The following is a 13,961-nucleotide window of genomic DNA, read 5'->3' on the forward strand; positions in this document are numbered from 1 at the left end:
CAAGTCCTCGGCCTGCTTCTCTACCTCTTGGGCCATCTTCTCGGCCTAAGTAGCCTTCTGTTCAACCTCCGTGGCACGCTTTTCTGCTCCCTCGGATCTCTTCTCCGTGCTTTGGCCACCCTCTTCTTCACCTTGACCCCATCTCCCTTGGCCTGGGTGAGGCATTGCTCCGCCTCAGAAGGAAGGCTTGCGATGCGGGCCCTCTCCATCTGCTCCTTGGAAAGTCTCTCCTGTACCTCCTTCAGTTGCACTTGAGCCTCCATACGGAACTTCTATTCCTCGAAAGCAACGACAACTTGTTGAGCTTTCCCTTCTCTTCCTCCAGCTTATCCATCTAGGTCAAGGTCAGCTTCAGCCAGTTCCTAAGACCAACATAGTGAATGCAGATCTGCAGTAAAGAAACAGTCGGTACTCCACAAAAAAAAACAAAAAGGCATGAAGGAAAATGAAGAAGCGTTACCTCGGCAAGGCTTCCCAGGCCTTGAGTGTAGACTCTCTCGGGCACGCTCCCCAGCATCTGAAAGCAGTCCCTCGAGAGGAAGGCTTGACCAACCACCTCCTCCCGGATGGAGTACCCATCGCGGACGTTCCACTGGGAATGGAAGATTTGGTTGGACTGCTCGGCGAGCTCCTCCAAGGGTTTGGGGTCAAAAAATGGCCCCATTCGCTCTTTGTGGGACTCCCTCGAGGCATCCCCCGTTGAGCGATCGGAACGGACCACCTTCTATGGGGGCTAATCCCTTGTGGCTTCCTCAAGCAGCCTCTTCTGCCCCGCCTTGGTCTCCTGGGCGGGCTTCTGCAATCCAATAGTCAGCTTCACGTGGCATGAGCTGCTCCCGCCTCGGTGGCACCTCCTCAATGGGCTTCTTCCCCTTGACAGGGACTTGTGAAGTTGCTCCCTTCATGAGAGCCGCTGGAGTGGTCCCTTCACCAAGGACCTGGCGAGAGGACCCCCCCTCCCGCAGGGGTAGAGATCTTCTCCTTTTGCCTGTTAGAAGGTCTCTGAGGCATTTTAGCCTACTCCTTCTGCATGGCGCGGCCACGTTCCAAAACAGCTTTGTAGGCATCCATCGACACCTCTACAAACAAAGAAAAGTCATCTATCGGCTTGGGGACACTCTTCTCCGCAGCTTGGCTAACCTCTCCCCACCTCGACTTGAAGGACCAACCCTTGGGACATGACAAAAAGAAGAATTTTCCCTTCTAGTTATGCATGGAAGAAGGGTTATCTATCGGCTTGGTCCTACAGGGTTGGAGGTAGTACATGCCATTCTCGAAAGAATGCCTCCTTGGCAGAAACAACACTTGGAAGAGACTTGGTGTCAATTCCACCCATTGGAACCGAGCCACCACCAGCATGGCCACTATAGTCCTAATGGTGTTGGGCACCAGTTGGCTAAGAGTAATTCCATATGCCCTCAATAGTTCAGAAATCAACTAATGAAGGGGAAACTAAAGACCAAACCGGAGAAAATGTTGGTAGATGCATATCTCCCCCTTCTTAGGAGTCCATAGCCATTCGCCTACTTCGGGCACCCTCATACCATAGGACAAGGGAATGAAGTACTACCTTGCTAGAGCTTTGACCTGGTCCCCATCCAGAGAGTTCTCGAAACCTAAGTAGAGGACATCGGTCTCAACTACTTCCTAGGCATCCCTCATCCCAGGAACATGGTCTAGGGCTCTCTCCCCCTCGGCTGGGTAGGACCCTTCAGCCTCCCTCGGTGTCACAGAAGCAGCACTCTCACAAGGAGGGTCCTCACCTCGACGGTTGCCTTTGGCACCCTCAGGGGCTACCCTCCCCCGAAGCACCTCAACCTCCTGCCGAAGGGGGGCAAAAGTAGAAGGACTCAAAGGGGAAAGGGGGGAAGGAGTACGGAAGGAGCTCCCTTCCGACCATGCAGAAGATCATAGCACTTAGGACCAGAATCTAAGAAATGTAGAGGGAGAAAGAGTGAAAATAAAGTGTTGAAGGTTGGAGAGTCTGGAAGCTGAGTTCACTCGAAGGCAAAGGTGCTTAAAGGAAAATGAAAACAGTGTTGTTGAGGGGCCCTATTTAAAGGAGAGCGAATGACCCAGATTTCTTAAGATACAACGGCTGAGAAGCCACTGCCTCCACAGCCCAATCATGGAGCGCCATGTAACGCTCATCCTCGGAAGGTGAAACAACATGATAGCACGACATAGATCGTTCCTGATCCAATGGAAGAAAAACACCTCCGCACTTGTGAACCAGCCACACCACACCCTTGAATTCCCATCCTCGAAAGCCGAAATGACGCTCGGGGTGCACCTACGATCTAGTCGCGCCATGCTCGCAAACGCCTGTCCTCGGAAGGCGAAACGACGCTCAGGGTGAACTGACATGTCCGCCCACTATGAACCACCGGCTTATGTGACCCAGTTGTGCGAATGCACGCACCGGTTCGACTAGAAAGCCATCCCACGCACGCATCCTCGGGCCTCACAGGCCCTCGGCTTAAACAGCCCTCAGCTTAAATAGCCTTCAGCTTCACAGGCTCTTGGCTTAAACAGCCTTCGGCTTCACAAGTCCTTGGCCCAAACGACGGCACCAAAGCATTCACATTGAGCATGCCTCCCGGGTCACTTGTCCGAAGCAACGATGCGATAGATCACTCGCAGCCTCGACCCAACTTACGAAGATGAACTAGGTAGAGACGCGAAAGAGGACGCCACTGCAAGGTACACCCCAACTACCAGGCCCATAGTGCTCATTGTTACTACTCCCATCATCTGAAGCTGAATTTTTCTCCTCGGCTTTGGGAGTAGGGGCAAGTGATGTGGGGTGACCCAACCCAGCCCATTCGAGACTAGGAATGAGATCTGCTACAACAGGAGTTACTCTGCTCCCCTCATACGTAGCCAATTACGGAGCGCCCGCGCGTCCTCACAGAGCTCTTTGACTGCCCTCGTACGACACCCATCTCAGGCATTCATCTCCACCTACCTCTAGGCAACTCAAGTATAAAGGGGGAAGAAAGACAATCTACGTCGATACTTGGAACTGATCCCCAGAGTTGTATTCTAATTCTCCTTTTCGTACCCCGTACTAACTTGACCGTCAGAGACTCTACCCCGGGTTCTCACCCAGGGCCTCTAACGTATTCTGCCTTCCAGCACCTAGGCCACCTACCTTCAGCTTCTACAGTATTCAGAGCCCTTTCCGCCTCGGCCAGCCTCGACAACAAGCTCCTCGAACCCTCAAAGCCTTCAGCCAGCCTTCAGAGTCTAGGGGCAAAATTAATTTGTTGTCCTCGACCATCCTGAGCATCAATAGTACCAAAGAATTAGATATAGGCTCATTCTTATAATTGGAAATAGAAAACAAGGATGGGAATTGATCCCTCAAAGGAGAATCCCCAAATCAGACTAGTTCCCAAAACTTAATTCAATTACTTGAATTCTAGCATCCCATCCATTAGCTACAAGCCCATGAATGCTCACCACTACCTTTACCCACATTTTTTTCTTTGTAGGTAATCTCCACAACTACTTCCCCAATAGAGTCAAATTTCTCTTCTAAACATTTTCAATGCCAAGATCTCCAAATTTCTTACATTTTCTCAGCACTTCCCATCTAACCCTTGAGGGGATGAGAGATCCATCATATGGATGGCCGAACCCTGCAGGTAGGTTGGGCGGAATTTCAAAAATTTCCTCTCCCCTCATCTGGGAATCACGTTCCCTGTTTTAGAAAATCTGCATTTTCAATGATCAATCTTGAAACATAAACCGAACCAGATCTAAAACCAGAAGTAGAAGAGGGATATACCTGATACGGAGAAATAGTATCTCCCAACGAAGGTTTTCACGCCCAAAGAAAATCTCCAAAGACTGCTCCCACTGAAGATGACATAGTGTAGGGTGGAGCAAAATCAGCACTGTTCTTCCCAAGAACCGAACCCTTCACAAGAATTCGATGGAGGCAGTGAGCACAACTTCAGATCAGCCTTTCTCCAAAGGTTGATATCAAGAACAGTTCTTGATCTCTCCTACTTGAATGGAGATCGAACTGGCAGTTGGCGGCAAATAGGAGGAGAACACAGGGAGAAGTCGGCGCAGTCACACTGTAATTGTCATCTCTCTGTGTGGTCTGAGATCTGATATCTCTGGTTGGAGTTGGGATGAACTGAATGGTTTGCCCTCTCCTCCTTTATAGACTTAAAGAGATCAACTCCTAATCCCATTAGGAATTTCTTGACTCAAATCCTTATTTGAATCTGGACTCTCTTTAAGGGATAAGGATAGACCCTTATCTTATCTGCAAATTAGATCAACTTTCTCCTAATCTCATTACGAGGTTTCCAGATTCAAATCTATATTTCGATCTGGACTCTCTGAGTGGATAGGGATAAGACCATATCCTATCTACTGATCTAAATCCTAGATCCGCCCTTATTTAACTAATCATATTAGGCCAGTTCGAAATGGGCTTTAGGCCCATTAAGTCTAAGTGCTCAGTAGCCTTCCAAATTGCTGCCCAATTGGGCTTCTTTGTATGGTGTGGGACCCAAACATTGATCTACACATCTGCCACATGGGTTCAGCCCAGCCTCTGTTACAAGGCCTGGCCAAATACACTATTATGGACAGTGAACCCCCTAAGCCCATCACATGGGCTCCTAATGGGCCCAACACTTACACTAAGTGGTCCCTGGGCCAAGCCACCTTATAAAAATCCAGGGACTATGGGCAAATGCAAGATTATCCCATCAGGTATTACCCTCAATGGTCTTACACTTAACCTCTCAACCCATAATGATCAAACATTGCCCGACAAGAGAGGACCTCTCCCTCGACTGCAAGGAACAGTGTTACACTCTCTACTCACATAGATCCCGAGAATTAAAACCTTTTGCAAACATTTTGAAACCATAATATATATATATATATATGTATATTTGTATATAAATATATTTTGCAAAACAAATTTCAACGATTGAAATCGGCTGCCGGCAGTCTTGGTTTCCATCAGAGAGAGTGCATCCCCGATCATTACCTTTGTCCGACAAAAGGGCTAATCCTGTCACTATGATCAACCACTCAGATGAATTCTCAGACTATCCCAACATACCCAGGTTTTGACCCCCTCTAAGGATCTCACTGATTGGCATATCAAAGATAGCCCAATCTGACACCTAGTGTAGTATCATAATCGAGTCTAGGGGTCAGGTGTAACTTTCTAGTTTTGCCCATCAATCTCCAAGGTCCAGGGCAATACTGGAAATTTGGTCCAGTTCAGGGTTTCAAGTAAACCTACACTACATGTACCTCGGGTCTCACCCTGGCAGCTGAGACAGACCACCCCAACATTTGACGGCACATTAGTGTCAGCCTTGGTAGGATAAATCTCCCCAGACTTATTCAACGGCTGTGAACATTCTAAAATAACACGAGTCTCATAAGTGTCAAGTTTAAGGGTATTACACAGAAACACACCACAAGAACATGAATCAAATATGTACTTTATTCATTTACAATAAATGTCATAATGTACATCATTCTGATTGGAGCTAAAGGCATACACTATCTAACAACCCTATGATCTTCTATCTCCTAGCTCTAAGAGAAAATCCTTCATTAGTTTCTCTAGCTTCCTACCCACCCCTTTATGAAATTTAAACACCAACAAATAGTACATAGTCAATTTAGTTAGGATGGATCTGATTAAGATGATTCTTACAAGAGGCAAGTCTTTTCTCAAATTTTTCTACAACTAGAGTGCAAAAGCTTCATTTCCTATGATTAATTTCCACTATACAACTTTTCTCAAAGTTTATCTTCAAATTTGGCATATTCTTAAATGTATAGCCAATCTCAAATTATTTCCTTCACAAAAGAGTATTGTATCATCTACAAACTATAAATGAGTAATAGGTACCCCTTCCCTGTCAATTCTCCAGCCTCTTATTAGATTTCTTTATACTCTAGTGATCAACCTCCCTAGGACATCTGCTATTAAGGTAAACTAAAAAGGAGAGAGAGGATTCCTTTCCTAATACCCTTTAAGGCTGAGAAGAAATCCATCACTATTCCATTCACCGAAATAGAATAATGATAAGTCTTGACGCACCCCACCACCCATTTGCACCATTTTTCTCCAAACCCAAAGTTATCCAATACCTCTAAAGAAAAGATCAATCCACCAAGTTATAAGCTTTTTTTTAAATCAAATTTGAACACCACTTTTTTCTTTCCTTCTCTCTTCAAATCCTCCACACTTATTTCCTATTAAAATTTGATCAACTATGTGTATCCTTTGCATGATATCCCCTTGGTTAGGTGCAATAACATTGGAGAGAACTTGCCTAATCCTCAGAGGTAACACCTTAGCTATAAGCCTATAATCTTATACAAGCTATTAACTAAGCTAATTGGTCTAAAGTTTCTTGGATATGAAGCATCAGTTTTCTTAGGGGACAAAGCTATAAAAGTGAAATTTATACGTGGATTAATTACTCCTCTTCTATAAGATTCATCAAAGGCTAAGTAAATATCCTCTTTCAGTATGTCCCAACAATCTTGGTAAAATTCCATTGTAAAGCCATTTAGCCCAAGTGCTTTTAATCAAGTTGAGTTTTGGATAGCTCAAGCTTGAGCTCAACTAAAAAACTCGGAGCTTGAAACTCGACTCAAGCTCGATCGAGTTTTGAGTTTCATACTTTAACTTGACTTAACTCAATACTCATGAGCTACTCGAGCTCAACTCAACTCAAGCCAATTATTAATAAACTGCTATTAAAAATTATAAACAAATTAATACTTAAAATTTTATAAATAAAAATGTATTATGAAACTTGATTGTAAATTTATTTATTTATATTATAAATACAATTTTATAAAAAATTCATATTCATTTATATTAAAAATAATATTTTATTGGAACCTTGATTAGGCTCGCTAGCTACTTGAGCCAAGTATTACGAAGCTTGAAGTCAAATTGACTTGAGAATCTTCAAGCTTATTTCGAGCATTTAGTGAGTCAAGTCCAAATAGCTTGCAAATTGGCTTGGCTCTCTTACACCCCTACTAGAAATGCTAAGGTTTTATGTTCAACACCACTTTATCAACGGAAAATTTTTTAAACTACCCTTATAGTTTAGCTAATCGACTAACTCTACCCTTACTATTTTCATATTGTCTTAAAGTACCTCTACTATTTCTAACAAATGACATCGTCATTAAGTGCTAACAGAAAGAAACTAAATGTCAACTTTGCCCTCCGTTATTTCTCAAATTTTTAAAATAAAACCCAACCAATTAAAAATTTGCCCTCCCCTCTTCTTTTCCATCTTCCCCTCACTATTTTGGCCTCACCTCCTAAAAACTATACCTATACAGTTTTATTTAAAACACATCCATTGGTAAATTGGTAAAGATAAAATGACAAGGAAAAAGATAGAAATGAGAAGAGAGGAAGGCGCAAGTTCCAAAGTCTATTCAATTTTAGGAACTTAAAGGATTTCAGCTAAGGTACGGAACTTGATTTCTCCCTTATGAGAGAGTGATAGTGCTTCAGACGACCGTCAAGTCTTATGGTGAAACCCAACTCTAACATATAATTAGATAAAATTGATTGTATCATATATTCAATTTTAACACCATGAAAAAAACAGGGAGAGAGAGAGGATTAATACTCAAACATATTGACCACTTGGATCCAATGTTCAAAGTATCGACACGTATTGGCCCACATCGGTCGATACGTATCATGTCGGCAGCTTCCCAATACAGGGTTGTATTGAGTCAAACTAGGGATGGCAATTTCCCCGTAAAACCGGGGCCCTGCCCCAAATGAGGCAGATTTTCCCCGACCCTAAACAAGGACAAGGTAGGGATGGGAAAATAATTTTTCCCCGAACTGGGTACAGGGCAGGGATGGGTTTTGTATATAATTCCCCGAACCCGCCCCAAACTCGAAGGTAAATTAGTAAAATATCTCTAGGTTTAATATTGATATTTATAATATCTCTAAGTTTTCCCTAAATTTTTAAAATCCTAGGATCCCATAATTTTATTTTTGAATTACCCCTAAAGTATTATAATTCAATTCTAAAATACGCCCAAATTCCTATATCCTATGTATAAATTGTCCATAAAATAGATAATTTTTAAGTAATTGCCTTGGAGCAGAGAAAATTCGGGGATTCCCCATCCTTGGTGGGGAATGGATGCCCCACCCAGAACCTGCCCCACCACCGGGGACGGGACGGGTACGGGGCAAGGTATCATGACTTTAGGGTGGAGACAAGGAGGGGGTGCCCCGCCCCAAACCCACCTTGTTGCCATTCCTAGGTCAGACCATGGTTCAAAAGGTACTCGAGCCCATTCCTAGGTCAGACCATGGCAATGGGCTCATCCTTTTTAATCAATTCTTCGGCCCTCTGGAACATATTGCTGAGTTCCTGCAAGCTGACGTTCAGCTTGTTCATGTTGTAGTTCATGATGAATGGATTAAAGGATGGAGGCAGAGAGTTGAGAATAGCATCGATCTGAGTTACCAGATCCAGCCCGGATCCAAGAGCCTCTAGTTCGTTGATATAGCCCATCATCCGAAGACAATGGTCGTGAACTTGTTGGCCCTTGGACATCTGCGCGGTCATGAACTGTTTCAAGACCTTCTGCCGAGTAGAACGATTCTGCTCTTCGTACATTGTCCTAAGACTGTCCAATACGTCTTTAGCAAGTTCGATCTGATCGAACTGCCTCTGAATTGGATTGTCCAAGGAGGCAATGATATAGCAGCGGGCAAGGGAGTTTTTCTCCTCCCATTCTTGGTATTCTCTTCTTCGGGCCTCAGAAGCCCTATCTCCTAGACGATCCGGGGCAGGATTCTTTGCTACCTTGTCCAATTTCTCAGAGGTTAAGACCAACATAAGGTTCCTATACCAGTCAGCATAGTTTGGGCCTTTCAACTTGTTGTCATCAAGTAGCTTTGCAAATGATCCGTTTGCCATTTTCTGATAAAAGAGCAAACATCAGTCCACGACCTAATTTGATTCATGTTCAATTCATAGATATGGATTTTAATCTACGATCCATTTCCATTTATTCGTCTCTGAGATTTCCCTCCTTTCTCAGTGACAGAGACTACGGGTTGTCTCTGGAAATGTGGGAAATCACATAGGGTGCATGAAGCCAACTGTTTCAGCTGCATAACCCCACCACCTTTCTGTGAAGGATCATATCCACTCATCATATGAGTTTTCCCTTTGGCCTCTGTCAGACAATGTTCAGAGCCGTTTTCAGGTAAACCTTTCTGTCCAGTGAGTGCTTACCCATCATATTCGTGAACGCCAAGGTACCGTGAGAGAGTTCCCATTTTCTGGTGAAGCCCCTCCCACATCGGTCTATGACGCCCCTATCATCTTATGAAACACATAGACAAGCCCAACAGCAAATGGATAGCCCATTTTCTGGTGCGTTTCCTCATTACTGAAGGACCCATCCTCGTGCTAATGATGGAAGGCCTTTAGAGAGTTCATCATATGAATCTCCCTATCACATGCACTCATATTATCTGGAGGGAACAGATAATTACGCCCTAGTTTTATCTTTAGGTCAAACCAAAGTGGCTCCCACTGACTTTCATAAAGCTAGATTTTGGTGGGCCTAAATCGGCTAGGGTTCCGCACGAGACCTCATGATGAGGTGTGGGGCCCACCACTGAGGGAGGTCATCCAATGACCAAAAGGGACACCATGGCAATGATGTGCATTCAGCCATGGTGTACGAAAGAGCCACTGTCGATTGAGCATGGGCCAAGTACTTATGGCCCATGTACGTAGCACATCACACATCCATACATCACATGCAGGGATAAATTGATCCAATCAATTAATTATCTGTAAAGCCCATTTGAAGCCCATTTTAAATCCATAATATTAACCATTAACATTATCTAGGTATATGGGCCGAACGGTTCAACCCATATAGCTTTAAGGGTTAAGTGGGCTTTTAGCAGTTTTAACTGTTTAAAACTGGGCCTTTACAGGTTGGGCCGAATTAACCATTCAATTAAATATCAATCCTTAGGCCCATTAGTGGGAAAATTAGGGCTGACTTTCAGCCTTGATTAAACCCTAGATTTGGTCCAAACAGTTTGAACCAATCTTGGTTCGAATGGGTCTAGGGTTTGATTTTTAATTAAATCTTTAATTCAAGAAAATAATCTGAAATTAATTACTAATAAAAGAAAAACAACAATCAGTAAATCAGGGCTGTTCGCACAATCCATCCTACAAAACAGAGGTTAGATCACAGAATGCAGTTTCACAAACTGCAAATCGCAGATAGCGATTCTCCCATCTGCGAAATCTTCTTCTCTGTGAAATCTCCCTTTCTGCGCCGCCATCTTCGATCCATAAATAGAAATCCTATTTCTATTAATAATTACAAGAGATCGAATACCTATACATTGAGTCTAGAAAAAAAAATTATTTACAGACCAAATGTGATAAATAAATCAAGAAACTGCAAATCTTGCAGGTTCCTTGCGCAAACCAAGATTTCGATCTCCTCTTGTACGAACAGCCCATAAATCAAGAAAATCATAAAGAACATTTCTAAATAATAATCAGATTTATATAAAATTAATTTCAGATTATTCGCCCATTAATTTTGGGAACAAAATTTCCCAAAACCCATATCTGCGCAAATCAGGTAGAACACCTTCTGCCCATTTGCGCAGGTTCAGATCTGAAACAAACTGGTTCAAGATTTGAACCATGGCTCTGATACCACTGAAGGGATGAGAGATCCATCCTATGGACGCCCAAAGATTGCGGAATAAGGGGCGAATTTCAAAAATTTTATCTCTCCCTTCAACTGGGAATCGTATTCCCTATTTAGAAAATCATATTTTCAAGGATCAATCTTGAACCATAAACTGAACCAGATCTGAACCAAAAGGAGTGGGAGAGGATAATACCTGATACGGAGAAATACTATCTCCCAATGGAGGTGTTCACGCCCAAGGAAGGATCCAAAAACTGCTCCCACTGAAGATGGCGCAGTGCAGGGTGGAGCAGAATCAGCAACGTTCTTCAAAAGAACTTGATCCTTCGTAAGGATCAACTGGATGACTTGAGTACAGCTCCAACCAATCTTTTCACAAAAGATTGAAATCAAGATCCAATCTTGATTGCTCCCAAGAACTGGAGATCGAACTGAAGGAATGGCAATGGCAGGAAGGTGGCGGCAGAAGAGAATTCGCAGTATGCAGGAAATCTCTTAATCTCTCTTTCTTGAAGAGAAGAATGCTATTGATGATGTAGTTGTGTAGTAGGCTGCCGCCCCCTTCCCCTTTTATAATCTCAAAAGGGATCAGCTCCCAATCAGATTAGGAGCTGCTAATCCAAATCATATTTGGGTTAGAAGTCGCTTAGTGATGAGGGATAACCCTTATCTGATCTGCAGATAAGATCAGCTGTCTCCTAATCTAATTAGGAGGTTTCCAGATCTAAATCCCATTTAGATCTTGGACTCTCTGAGTGGATAGGGTCTAAGACCAATCCTTTCAGCTGACCCTCTTTAGAATTCGCCCCCTTTAAATGACTGATCAAATCAGCCCAGTTCGAAATGGGCTTAAGGCCCATTTAAGGTTATGTACTCAAAAGGCTTCCAAATTGCTGCCCAGTTGGGCTTCCTTGTATGGCGTGGGACCCAAGCATTGATCTACACATCAGCCACATGGGTTCAGCCCAGCCTTTGTTACAAGGCCTGGCCGAATGCACTGCTGAAGACAGTGTACCCCCTGAAACCCATCAAATGAGCTCTATGGGCCCAACACTTACACTAAGTGGTCCCTGGGCCAAGCCACCTTGTAACACCCAGGGACTGTGGGCAGATGCAAGATTAGCCCATCAGGCATTATCCTCAATGGTCTTACACTTAACCTCTCAGCCCATAATGATCATACACTGCCCGACAAGAGAGGACCTCTCCCTCGGCTGCAAGGAACAGTGTTGCACTCTCCACTTATATGGATCCCGGGAATTAAAACCTTCTTGCAAACAATTTAGAAACCATACATATATACTTTTATATCTTATATAAAATATATTTTGCAAAACAAATCTCAACGGTTGAAATCGGTTGCCGGCAGTCTTGGTTTCCATCAGTGAGAGTGCATCCCCGATCATTACCTTTGTCCGACAAAGGGGCTGATCCTGTCACTATGATCACCCACTCAGATGAATTCTCGGACTGTCCCAACATACCCAGGTTTTGACCCCCGCTAAGGATCTCACTGATTGGTACATCAAAGACAGCCCAATCCCACACCTAGTGTAGTATCATAATCGAGTCTAGGGGTCGGGTGTAACTTTCCAGTTTTGCCCATCAATCTCCAAGGTCCAGGGCAATACTGGAAATCTGGTCCAGTTCAAAGATTCAATTAATCCTACACTGTATGTGCCTAGGGTCTCACCCTGGCAGCTGAGACAAGCCACCCCAACCGACTTGGTGGCACTACAGTGTTAGCCCTGTCAGGATAGGTCTCCCCAGACCGACCCACTGGCTGTGAACATTCTAAACTAACACGAGTCTCATTAAGTGTCCAGTTTAAGGGTATTACACAGAAACATACCAAGGGAACATGAATCAAATATGTATCTTTATTCATTTACAATAAACTCATAAAGTACATCATTCTGATTGAAGCTAAGGGCATAAAAAACTGTCTAACATAATCAACATTGGCAAGCTCCATTTTATGCATATTGGCAATGACTGGAACAGCTACCAAAAGGAGGAAACTCCCAACTTTCAGAGCAGTTGTTGGACTCCCGTTGGGATTTGATGAGGTTGGTCTAAAAATTCCTTAGATGCAATAGAGTAAGAAATGAATGGCAATGCCAAGCGAAACCGGCATTCAATTGCAATTGTGGAATTGGATGAACTCAACTCTATAGCCCCAACTATGGTAACGCATAAGAATTCTTCCATCCTCATACAAAACCCAAAACCTAAATCTCATGAACCATCTTTTCTTTTATTTTAAATTCACTTACCTTCCTTTATTCTTTAAATTCAAAGAGATATAGTGATGGAAAGACAGAAGGAAGGTTTAATGTCTTAGAGATCAAGTTGGCGGCATCGCAAGAGCCGCCCTTGTTTACGTTGGAAAGCTTTGGAGAAACACCATCTCAAATCGATCTAAGAATCTAGGTTGTCTACCTCTCTCTACAAAACCCAACAAAAATTTCGAGATTGTGAAACCAGATAACAAAAAGAGAGATAAACAGAAATTTCAGCCCAAAACCCTTCACTACCTTCGGTGCCTTAAACCCTAATGCTAATTCTCATTCCTTCTTCTCCCCACCAAACTCTAACGTCAACCCTGGACCTAGCTAGAACTGCTTACTCTTCACCTCTTCTCCTTGAAACCCCAATTTTATCCAAATACCTCTCCCTCCCTTACAATTTCAGCAACTTCTGAGCCAACCCAGAACCTTGGCTAAAATCGTACACTAATTCTAAGCCTAAAGCAGAAGGTCATCGTTTGAAAAGAGAAGTTTTGAAAGAAGTTGAAAATTCCGACGAAGTCTTTCCGACTTCTATCCCTTGAAAACCGAGACGAGGTGAAAGAGTATGGACAGAAAGGGAAGGAGTCTGATAAATCAGAAATACATGAAGGGTATTTTAGGAATTAAAAAATTACTAGTCAAGTGATGTCACATTTGAATGGAGTGTGACAAAATTAACAGCAAGAAAGGTTTTAGATAATTGTTAGAAACAATAATGATAGTTTAAGACAATATATAAACAGTAAGAATAGAGTTAGTCAATTAACTAAACCATAAGGGTGGTTTAAGAAATTTTCCCTTTTACCAAGGACAAACAATTTCAAGAAACAGGAAACAGTTTTCCTCATGCCATGTGGCAAACTATAGCATGAGTCATTAAAGAGTTTGATAACTTTTGGTTGGTTTGTTTTC

The sequence above is a fragment of the Nelumbo nucifera genome, chromosome 5 (genome assembly GCF_055504915.1).
Source record: "Nelumbo nucifera cultivar China Antique chromosome 5, China Antique-T2T, whole genome shotgun sequence".
Lineage (NCBI taxonomy): Eukaryota > Viridiplantae > Streptophyta > Magnoliopsida > Proteales > Nelumbonaceae > Nelumbo > Nelumbo nucifera.